Source organism: Mycteria americana, chromosome 3 (genome assembly GCF_035582795.1).
Source record: "Mycteria americana isolate JAX WOST 10 ecotype Jacksonville Zoo and Gardens chromosome 3, USCA_MyAme_1.0, whole genome shotgun sequence".
NCBI lineage: Eukaryota > Metazoa > Chordata > Aves > Ciconiiformes > Ciconiidae > Mycteria > Mycteria americana.
Window position 1 is genome coordinate 6,922,826 of NC_134367.1, and position 10,940 is coordinate 6,933,765.

General features: G+C 45.4%; 1 protein-coding gene across 1 annotated transcript in view; it reads right to left on the minus strand.

The window, feature by feature from the left end:
• The window catches only part of RCAN2 (regulator of calcineurin 2), a 90,868-nt gene extending 80,141 nt beyond the window's left edge, over window positions 1-10,727 (minus strand). Inside the window, exon 1 of the mRNA XM_075497758.1 lies at window positions 10,593-10,727. The gene's annotated coding sequence lies outside the window, so the exon portion shown is untranslated. The remainder of the gene's footprint in view (window positions 1-10,592) is intronic.
• Between the last annotated feature and the right edge of the window lie 213 nt (window positions 10,728-10,940).

The window sequence follows — 10,940 nt, forward strand, 5'->3', positions numbered from 1 at the left end:
TCCTCAAGTCTGACATTAGCACAACTATCTCCAACTAATTTCAGTCTAGGAATTTAATTCTAACTATGAAAAAAAAGCCTGAGCAAATGACAGAGGAGGTGGCTAGAACTTCAACAGTATACATTAGTGTATAGGAACTCAGTATCACAGCAATATTGCCACTGGTATTTGAACCAACTCACTTAAGCCTAGTATTACTGTACATTTCCATATAATCATACCCAGATAAGTACTATAAGGAAATCCCCACAGCAGCCACTACTGGGGAAGAAACCTAAATTCAGAATGTATCAGAAAATATTAACAGATCATCTGCTCCAAATGCAATCATCTCTAAGTGTGTTTGCCATCACACCTAGTCTGTGTCAAGATTAGATACATTGCTTTCAGGTTTATGAAAATAAACCTCAAGCCTGGTATGTTACAAACTATAACTTACATGGCAGAGCAGACTTTTGCCAGTGGGTATGAAGTATTTCATTCACAACAGTCAAATTACTTGCAGTCAGTGAAGATATCGAGTACTTTCTAGTCACACCAGGTAAAACCCTTCTTCCCACACAAGCATGAAGCTGGAAGAGTCCACTCAGCAGAGGGATGTTGCAAAGCCAACTTTACACAACAGACTCAAGAGGATAAAGATGACACAAGCTGATACTCAAAAGTTGTAGGAATTTGGATTATGAATTAACACTCAGTAAGCATTCTAGTGAGAAGAGGGGAGATTAGACAGAACTGGTAGTAGTGAAGTTTAAGATCTGCAAGAATGTCCTAGGATATAACAAAACAGAAATCTGCTGGCTGAATGGAACTTAGAGCCAAAGTAGAGTAAGAGAGGCAACACAGTACATTGATCTGTTTTCCATACACATCTCTTCAGGGCCTTGGGACAGCTAGTAAGGGACTCTGGAACACAGATTATTTTCTCCTCTCTCCTTCCTTGCGGGCAGCGACACTAGAAGGAACAGAGACACCCAATCCATTAACTCATGGCTCCGTGGCTGGTGTCATCACCACGGATTTGTTTTTTTTGACAACGGGATGGCCTACACAGCACCGGGTTTGCTGGCGTCTGATGGGATTCATCTTTCTCAAAGGGGAAAGAGAATCTTTGCTCAGGAGCTTGCGGGGCTCATCGACAGAGCTTTAAACTAGACTCGAAGGGGGAGGGGGATAATATCAGGCTTGCCCGAGGGAAGCTGAGGGATGATGTGCCATGGTTAGAGGGAGAGGGTGCTAGCGAGGGCACTCGGCCTGTGTCTCCGAGATGTGCAGAGTACACTGGGGCACAGCCAAAGTCGAACAGAGTTGACCTAGGGGATACTGAGGCAATAGGAGCCAAGAGGGAAATGCCAGCGAAACACCTCAAAGCACGCAAGGAGTGTTCCTCTATGAAGGAGACACAGACGACAGCCCAGCTGAAGTGCCTCTACACCAATGCACGCAGCATGGGCAACAAGCAGGAGGAGCTGGAAGCCATTGTACACCAGGAAAACTATGATATGGTGGCCATCACGGAAACGTGGTGGGATGACTCGCACAACTGGAGTGCGGCGATGGATGGCTATAAACCCTTCAGGAGGGATAGGTGAGGCAGGAGAGGTGGTGGGGTAGCCCTATACGTCAGGGAGTGTCTGGATAGTTTAGAGCTCGATGATGGTGATGATAGGGTGGAGTGTCTATGGGTAAGAATCAGGGGGAAGGCCAACAAGGCAGATATTGTGGTGGGAGTCTGTTACAGACCACCCAACCAGGATGAGGAGACAGATTAACTATTCTATAAGCAGCTGGGAGAAGCCTCATGATCGCTAGCCCTTGTTCTTGTGGGGGACTTCAACCTGCCGGATGTCTGCTGGAAATACAATACAGCAGAGAGGAAACAGTCTAGGAGGTTCCTGGAGCCTGTGGCAGATAACTTCCTGACGCAGCTGGTGAGTGAGCCAACTAGGGAAGGCTGCCCCGCTGGACCTCTTGTTCATGAACAGAGAAGGACTTGTGAGCCATGTGATGGTTGGTTGGGCAGAGTGATCACAAAATGATAGAGTTTTTGATACATGGAGAAGCGGCGAGGGGGGTCAGCAAAAATGCCACCTTAGACTTCCGGAGGGCGGACTTCGGCCTGTTTAGGAGACTGGTCGAGAGAGTCCCCTGGGAGGCAGCCCTATTGGGCAAAGGAGTCCAGGAAGGCTGGACATTCTTTAAGGAGGAAGTCCTAAAGGCACAAGAGCGGGCTGTCCCCAGGTGCCAAAAGACGAGCTGGCGGGGAAGAAGACCGGCCTGGCTGAACAGAGAGCTCTGGCTCGAACTCAGGAAAAAGAAGAGAGTCTATGACCTCTGGAAGAAGGGGCAGGCAACTCAGGAGGACTACAAAGGTGTAGCAAGGCTGTGCAGGGAGAAAATCAGAAGGGCCAAAGCTGAGCTAGAGCTCAATCTGGCTGCTGCTGTAAAAGACAACAAAAAATACTTCTTCAAATACATTAGCAGCAAAAGGAGAGCTAAGGAGAATCTCCAGCCCCTAGTAGATGGGGGAGGGAACACAGTGACCAAGGATGAAGAAAAGGCTGAGGTACTTAATGCCTTCTTTGCCTCAGTCTTTAATAGCAGGGCCAATTGTTCTCTGGGCACCCAGCCCCCTGAGTGGGAAGATAGGGACGGGGACCAGACTGGAGCCCCCATAATCCAGGTGGAAATGGTTAGTGACCTGCTGCACCACTTAGACACTCACAAGTCTATGGGGCCTGATGAGATCCACCCAAGAGTACTGAATGAACTGGCAGAAGAGCTCACCAAGCCCCTTTCCATCATTTGCCAGCAGTCCTGGCTAACTGGGGAGGTCCCTGCTGACTGGAGATTAGTGAATGTGACACCCATCTTCAAGAAGGGCTGGAAGGAGGACCCGGGGAACTACAGGCCTGTCAGCCTGACCTCAGTGCCAGGGAAGCTGATGGAGCAGATCATCCTGAGTGCTATCACATGGCATGTAGAGAATAACCAAGGGCTCAAGCCCAGCCAGCATGGGTTCAGGAAAGGCAGGTCCTGCTTGACCAACCTGATCTCCTTCTACAACAAGGTGACCCGCCTAGTAGATGAGGGAAAGGCCGTGGATGTTGTCTATCTAGACTTCAGTAAAGCCTTTGACACAGTTTCCCACAGCATTCTCCTGGAGAAACTGGCTGCTCATGGCTTGGATGGGCATATGCTTCCCTGAGCAAAACACTGGCTGGACAGCTGGGCCCAAAGAGTGGTGGTGAACGGAGTTTATTCCAGTTGGCGGCCGGTCACAAGCGGTGTCCCCCAGGGCTCAGTATTGGGGCCAGTTCTGTTTAATATCTTTATCAATGATCTGGATGAAGGGATCAAGTGCACCCTCAGTAAGTTTGCAGATGACACCAAGTTGTGCGGGGGTGTTGATCTGCTGGAGGGGAGGAAGGCTCTGCAGAGGGATCTGGACAGGCTGGATCGATGGGCTGGGGCCAACTGTATGAGGTTTAACAAGGCCAAGTGCAAGGTCCTGCACTTGGGTCACAGCAACCCCATGCAACGCTACAGGCTTGGGGAAGAGTGGCTGGAAAGCTGCCAGGCAGAAAATGACCTGGGGGTGTTGGTTGACAGCCACCTGAATGTGAGCCAGCAGTGTGCCCAGGCGGCCAAGAAAGTCAACAGCACCCTGGCTTGTATGAGGAATAGTGTGGCCAGCAGGACTAGGGAAGCGATCATCCCCCCGTACTCAGCACTGGTGAGGCCGCACCTCGACTACTGTGTTCAGTTTTGGGCCCCCCACTACAAGAGAGACATTGAGCTGCTGGAGCGTGTCCAGAGAAGGGCAACGAAGCTGGTGAAGGGTCTGGAGCAGAAGTCTGATGGGGAGCAGCTGAGGGAACTGGGGTTGTTTAGCCTGGAGAAAAGGAGGCTCAGGGGAGACCTTATTGCTCTCTACAACTACCTGAAAGGAGGCTGTAGAGAGGTGGGGGTCGGTCTCTTCTCCCAGGTAACAAGTGATAGGACAAGAGGAAATGGCCTCAAGTTGCACCAGGGGAGGTTTAGACTGGATATTAGGAAATTTTACTTCACTGAAAGGGTTATCAAGCATTGGAACAGGCTGCCCAGGGAAGTGGTTGAGTCGCCATCCCTGGAGGTATTTAAAGGACGTTTGGATGAGGTGCTTAGGGACATGGTGTAGTGGTGGTCTTGGTAGTGTTAGGCTTACAGTTGGACTCGATGATCTTAAAGGTCTTTTCCAACCTATACAATTCTGTGATTCTGTAATTATATTAGCTGATTTCTTAAGCTGTACTTTTTAGTCTAATAAATAAACTTCACTTTCACTGTAAAGTATGACAGTAGTGTTAAAAATAACTTCATGGCAGCTAACAAATTTCATACATCCTGTTCCCCAAAGCTATTAGGGTGTGCAGAGAAGTGAAGAATCTCAATATTATCAACAGAAGTCAGAAAAGTCTACAGGTTTCTTCACTAAACTGTTCTTTGTTTATGTTTTTCTCCTGGGAGAGCCATATTATAAGGTACTAGATAGGACAGGAAGCTTTTAAGTTAAGAATTAATCAAAACCACTATGACAAGCAACAAATAAAAAAAGGATTTTAAATTACAACCATGACGTTCAGGTTTTTAACCATCTTACTTGGCAATAAGGAAATGAGCATACACTATAGCAGGTGATTCTACAATATATAGATTTCAAAGTTCCATCTGAGATTAAAACTTAATAAACACTCTTACATTATGTGACAGTAGTTTTGCTCTGCTAGAGCTCCTTTAACAGGAAAGCTTGCTCCTTTTTTCAGTCAGTTCTTGAGACAGATTTGCTCAGTGGGACTTGGGTATTGGCCAAGTCTTCATAAGAAAGTCACTGTCTTGCATGCCTTTTGACCATCTCTTTTTCAAGACTTGTAGGTGGTAGGTGGGTGTGTATACACGCACACACCTCTTCTACACTTAAGATATACCCAGAATTCTGATCAGTCTTCCCTCCACCAGCAAGTCAACTTACAATACCCTAATTATTAAATCCTCTGCCTAATTTAAGATGGAATCTGCACAGTTAAGAACATCTGTATGGAATTATTGTACAGCAAAGTAAAATTTGTGAAACAAGGGCCATGTACTGCACAATATTAAGCACAGCACCACAACTAAAATAGAAATCTCACTAATAAGGGACATATATGCTCCCCAAGAGAAATAAACTGCCTATGAGCCTGAGCTCAATGCTAATCAGAAGGGACAAACATACTTGAATCAACAACTTTTGTTAGCACACTTCAAGCCTTTGGGCTGCAAGTTCAGACTCTGACTGGACAAACTAGCACTTCTGCCAAAAGATGTAACAATCTGCCATGCACCTCAGGCTTCTCACTTCCAACACCAGTCACTTCCTACACAGAGGCATGCCCCACACTACCTTTTGTAGTGGAGAAAGCATCTGCTCTGATTCATGGCACAACTGCACAAACTGATTCAGAGGAAAAGACCAGGCCTAAGGAAAAAAGTTTGGGTTTAACTCCATTAGGTAGGTAACTAACCCAATTCATTTCATGGCTGCATAAATGTTTGTAGCAAATAGAAAAAAGTGGGCAAAGCATTTTGGGAATGGACAGGCAACAGCAAAGGTTAGGATTGTTGTTTTCAGCAACTAATCTACTTAAAGCATTCATGAGGTTATAGTCTGAGTTTTCACAGCTCTGCATGAGCTTCATAATGAGTCACCATATCAGACATTATTTTCAGCCAGTCACAAGCAGGAATTCTTACTTTTTTCTGCATTGTTTATGGTGTTAGACATATATAGAACAAATCATAGCTACATGTCCTTTATTATGTCTGTCAAACACCTTAAGGCTCAGGTGTGGTGGTGGTGTTTTGTGGTTTCTTTGAATTTTACTTAGCCATTTCAGGCACTCCTCTGTCAAAAAGTGTTCTCTTTTCAATTCTTCTACTAATCTAGAACAAAAGAATTTACATTTCAAATCCCCTAAAACAATTAATTCTAAATCACGTATAATCCATGAACTGGACTGCCATATAAAATAAACACAATTAAAAGTCATCTTTTATGTGACTAATACAATCACTGGATCAACATTCCCATTTATATTACAGCTCCTCTCCACAGCTTCTAACAAAATAAGTTAAATTCCCCCCTCTTATGGTCCTTTTCGTATTATCAAAAAAACATAGAAGACATCCACATAAGGGTAAACTGTACTCATCTTACTTTTAAATGGTAAAGAGTTAAAATTGAGTTGTGCCTTTGCTTCTCCCTCCCCAAATCAGGAAATTTTTCAGATGCTTAAGATACCAGAAGTTGTCATACAGAATTTCTAAAGAAGTGGCAATGCTATAACACTGAGGCATCATCCAGCACCAATATTGATACTAACTTCAGTCACCAAGATCTTAACTGGGACCACACTAGTAAACTCCATAGCAGGATTGTTCCCTTCAGAAGACTGAGATACTGAGACATAAACAAACGTGAGCCCAAGTTCATGTAACCTCCAGCTAACACTGATTCCTTGCCACATCCATTTATCCCCTTTAAATAAAGTTCACCCATATGTAATCTGTGTTCCTATGTTATTTCTGAATTTAGTGTGGTGTTTTGACCCTAAACTTTCAAGTCAGAAAACACATTACTCAGACTAGAGTACAGCAAGAGTGCAGTACTATTAACCCTTGGAAAACCATAGCAGCCACTACCCTTCCAGACCCGATACGGAATCTCCTTGTCACTTCTCTTGTGCAATTCATATATACAATCTGCATGACTTTACACTGACATAGGTTATTTCAAATTTCTCCTCCTGTGGTCAAGGGGTGCAAGAGCTTGTAATTTGTGATAGTTCAAAACATGAAGGAAACACCCTTCTCCCACTGGAACAGATTAGGTCGGTGCCAGTGTTCAACCCTGAAGATACTGTAACCAAAAGCTCTGTAGAGATTCCAGGTGGGAGCTAAGTATTCATTCGACTTCCTCACTATTTTTAGACATGGTATGCCTGTAATTAAAACTAACAGAGACCAGCAAAAAATTATATTCATTGGCAAATAGCAATAGCTTACTGACTTTTTGATAACAATTTTTCAAATAGAAAACTATTGCTTTTCTAGTGTAAAACTGAAAGGGCAAATACATACAGCTTGTTATGATGTTAGACCCCTACAGAGCAAAGAACTTTAGCTGAAATTTTGCTGAGTGAAGACAACATGAGCACATAAAGTGTTTGAATGGACCAATGCCTTGATATATCACCAAGCACATACAGATTTATCCACTGTTTTTATGGAAACTAATAAGGCATTTCCTTGGTGACCATTTTCCTGTCTTAAGAGTTTTTTAAGAAGAGTCCCTGAGGGACATCAAGAAACAGGCACGTATCTCTTGAAATTGCTAGGAAACTTTATTTTTTTTTATTAAACACTACTTGCCATGACAAACAACATGACTAAAAATAGAATAAAGCAAACAAAATGTTACAAATAGAAGCTTTAAATATAATCACTATAAACTGAAAGTATTATTGAGTCCTGAATGCAAACCTGGAAACTGTAATCTACAGGAATTAAGAAAATTTGGGGAAAAAACAAAGCAAGAGAAGTTGCAGGTTTCTTTCTAGAAGGGTCCAGAAAAAGTGTAGGGATTCCACCTCCACTCCTACTGAAAAAAACCACCCCAAACCAGCAAGTTTTACCATAATTCAAACCCACTGAGTAAGATTTTACTTAATCAGTTTTTACTTAAAATAGTTACACTGACTTAATGAAAGCAGCGTCACCAATTTCTGTAGTGTTAGCCTAAGGCTGCAACTCCTGCTGAAGTCAACTGGACCCACACTGAAGACTTTGGCAGAAGGCACGAGTATAACAGGGAAGTTCACATAGTAGTAACCTACTGAAATTTCATTCCATTCTGCAAAATGAACACTGGCAATTAGTATTATTTATATGGTGCTAATTCTTCACTATGGAAAGCTCCCATGGACTTAAATGGAGACATTTTACTTAATTAGAAAGAGCAGAGCAGGACCTCACGTGACAGGATTAATGAACTGTTGCAGTCTCAAAAGCAATATAGACTGTAGTCACCCCTTCCCTTAACCCTCACCCCTGCATCCCCCACCTGGGCAGTGACTATTTCCCTTACAGTAATAAAAGTTACCAGTACAGTGAAGCCCAATCACATTTTAACTCCAATTTGGTTACCACCACACAAAAATAGCATCAATCTCCACTATTTCCTCTTACAGAAGTGGCAGATATGAGGAAGAGGATTTTTTTTTTTTTTTTTTTTTAATGCTAACTGGTACAAATCCCAAATGTTCTAATCCTTTCCATTGACATTCTAGCCGTATTAAATTTAGCTGAGACTTTGTAACTATTTTTGGAAGCTTTTAACATCCAAAGGGACTATTCACTTTTATTCATCTAAAGCAGGGCTGGCCAGTGCAAGCTGTTCAAGACCTGCATATTGCTCAGAAGGCTCAGCTGTGCCTCCCATGCCAGGGATGTATCCTATGACCCGTAAAGGAACTCAGTTGGCATTGGCTTGCTACGCAAATCTGTGTCTCCAGCCCTGGAGAAAGCAAGCCAGCAGACACTGGTGCTCAACCCTACTAAGCAAAGACTCCAGCCCCATTCCACAATAGGAAGATGATACTTTGAGCAACCAATGCCAGGCGTGAAGATTTTATGTGCTATTCTTACGGTCAAGAAGCTGGGCTATGATTAGTCAACCACTAAAGTTACCATGGTAACGTTAAGGTATTCAAAGAACAAAAAACGCTCCCCAAACCCAAAGAAACTAGAACAAGCTTTCTGATTACCTTCACTTGGCCTCTATGCTACTCTATTTAAAGCAAGCCAGTTTTATAAGGGGCATGCAGTATTACAATGTTGTTGGCCTTCAGCCAGATCTGTCACCTCACACAGGGGTCAGTGGAACACTCGTTTAATAGCCCTCTAGCTGGTAACATAAAATTCACAACTATACCCCAATTCTTACCAAGACCTACTTTCCCTTTGCCTGTTGGGATGAAAAAAAGGAAAAAGCCATGTATGTCAGAACCACATGCAACAGGAGCTGTTCACAGTGTGTAACTCCTAGAAGATACTCAAGACTTGGAATAAAATTTCAAAGTTTCCTTGAAAAGCATTTTCTGCTGGTACACACAAGTAATTTATAACTTAAAAAACATTAAGGACACCAATGCAATGACAAACATTTTCAATACAAACAATGACAAACCAAGCCACTGAATCTGAATACACACTACAATATTTGGAAGAGGACAATGTAGATCACATAGCTGACAACTCCTTCTCAGAAGTTTAAGGAGAATGGGAAGGTTCCTGCTGTTAAAAAAGAAAGGTACCAGTTACTAGTTAACAAAGTTGATAATCTACAGCAAGTCTTCTGTCCTTGTTTACTGTAATGTGTTTGTAGTTGTTCTGATTGTTTTATATTCTCACAGTAGTCAGACTTCCATCTGTTCAGGATTTATGTATAACCATACAATTTAGTTTTACTGCAAGAATAAATGCAGCAGAGTTTCTTTACAGTAATCATGTATTTTCATAGAAAAAGAGTTTTCCTTTTCTACAGAGTAACCATTCCAACTAGGTAAACAACAAAGAGCAAACCAATTGGTAAGTGCAGAACTTGAAAGCCTGACACAGAGGCTCACTTAAAGCATAACCCCTGGTTAAATTGCAATTCTCATTTGTATGATTTCTTTCAGCTGTATAAACCTATCATAGATTTTCCTTTTAGGAAACTAGATTAAACTCCAAACTCAAGCAGTAAACGGACCACAATATTTTAAAGAGATACAAAAGGATCTAGGAGAGGTGGGGAAATAAACCAACCAACAACTTTGGAGAGCCACCTGCTATATAAGCATCAAATAAAATCGGTGTGGGATGCTACAGCTAACTTTAAAGCAGCCCAAGAAGAGTCTCCCTCAGGGATACGGGCTTCACTGCATTCCTGCACGCCAGCCCCAAGTTGTACGAGTAGCTGGGACAGGTCTGCATCACTGCAAACGTCCACCTGCTTTGAGCCGACACCCAGCGCTTCCCGCACGACTGCAGAACGCCCCTTCCCACCTCCTCCTCCACCCACCTCCCCTCTGCCTGCCCCACACGCGTGGGATACTCCCTCATCTCACCAAGCTCCCCTCCACCCCCAGCGGACGAACCACCTGCCCCGGAGGACGAGCCGCCACGACGTTCTCCCTCACCGCACGCCTCCACCTCCGCCCACCAGCCATTTCCAGCCGCCCGCGCGGGGCTGCACGGCGGGCACCGAAGCCCGCCGGAGGGCGGGCGCCCGCGGGGAAGCCCTGGGCTCGCCCCGCAGCCCCCCGCGCCCGAAAAGCCACCGGTGAAAGGAGCCCCGAGGTAAAAACGGGGCCCGGGGAGGGGGCAGGACCGCGGACGCCGCAGGGAGAGCCAGCGGGGCGGTTACATAACCCCGCCACGGCGGGCGCACGGCACCAGGTCGGCGGGGCAGGACTGCAACCGGGCTGCCCCGCCGGGGAAGGAGACCTTCGCGGCAGCGGCCCTACCCTTACCTGCTGCGGCTCGCTCGTCCTTCGCCTCCCCGCCCTCCTCCCCTGTCGTCGCCGCTGAGCCCCGAGGACCGCGCCGCCGGCTCCTCAGCGAACACCCCGCACCTCTCGCCTGCCCGCGCCGCTGAGGCGAAGGTGGAGAATAAGGCGGGAGGGATGAGGGGACGCCGCAACCCAATCAGCAAACTCCCCCGCCCAAACGAGCAGGAGGGAGCCACCAATAAGAATGCGAACAGCAAACTGGCCCCGCCTCCTCTGACCTCTGACCACGCCCCTCACCTCCCACTGCTTCGCGCCGGGTCTCGGTTACCAGCGTGGGCGGCGGCGAGGGCGAGGGGTAGCGGTGTTCCC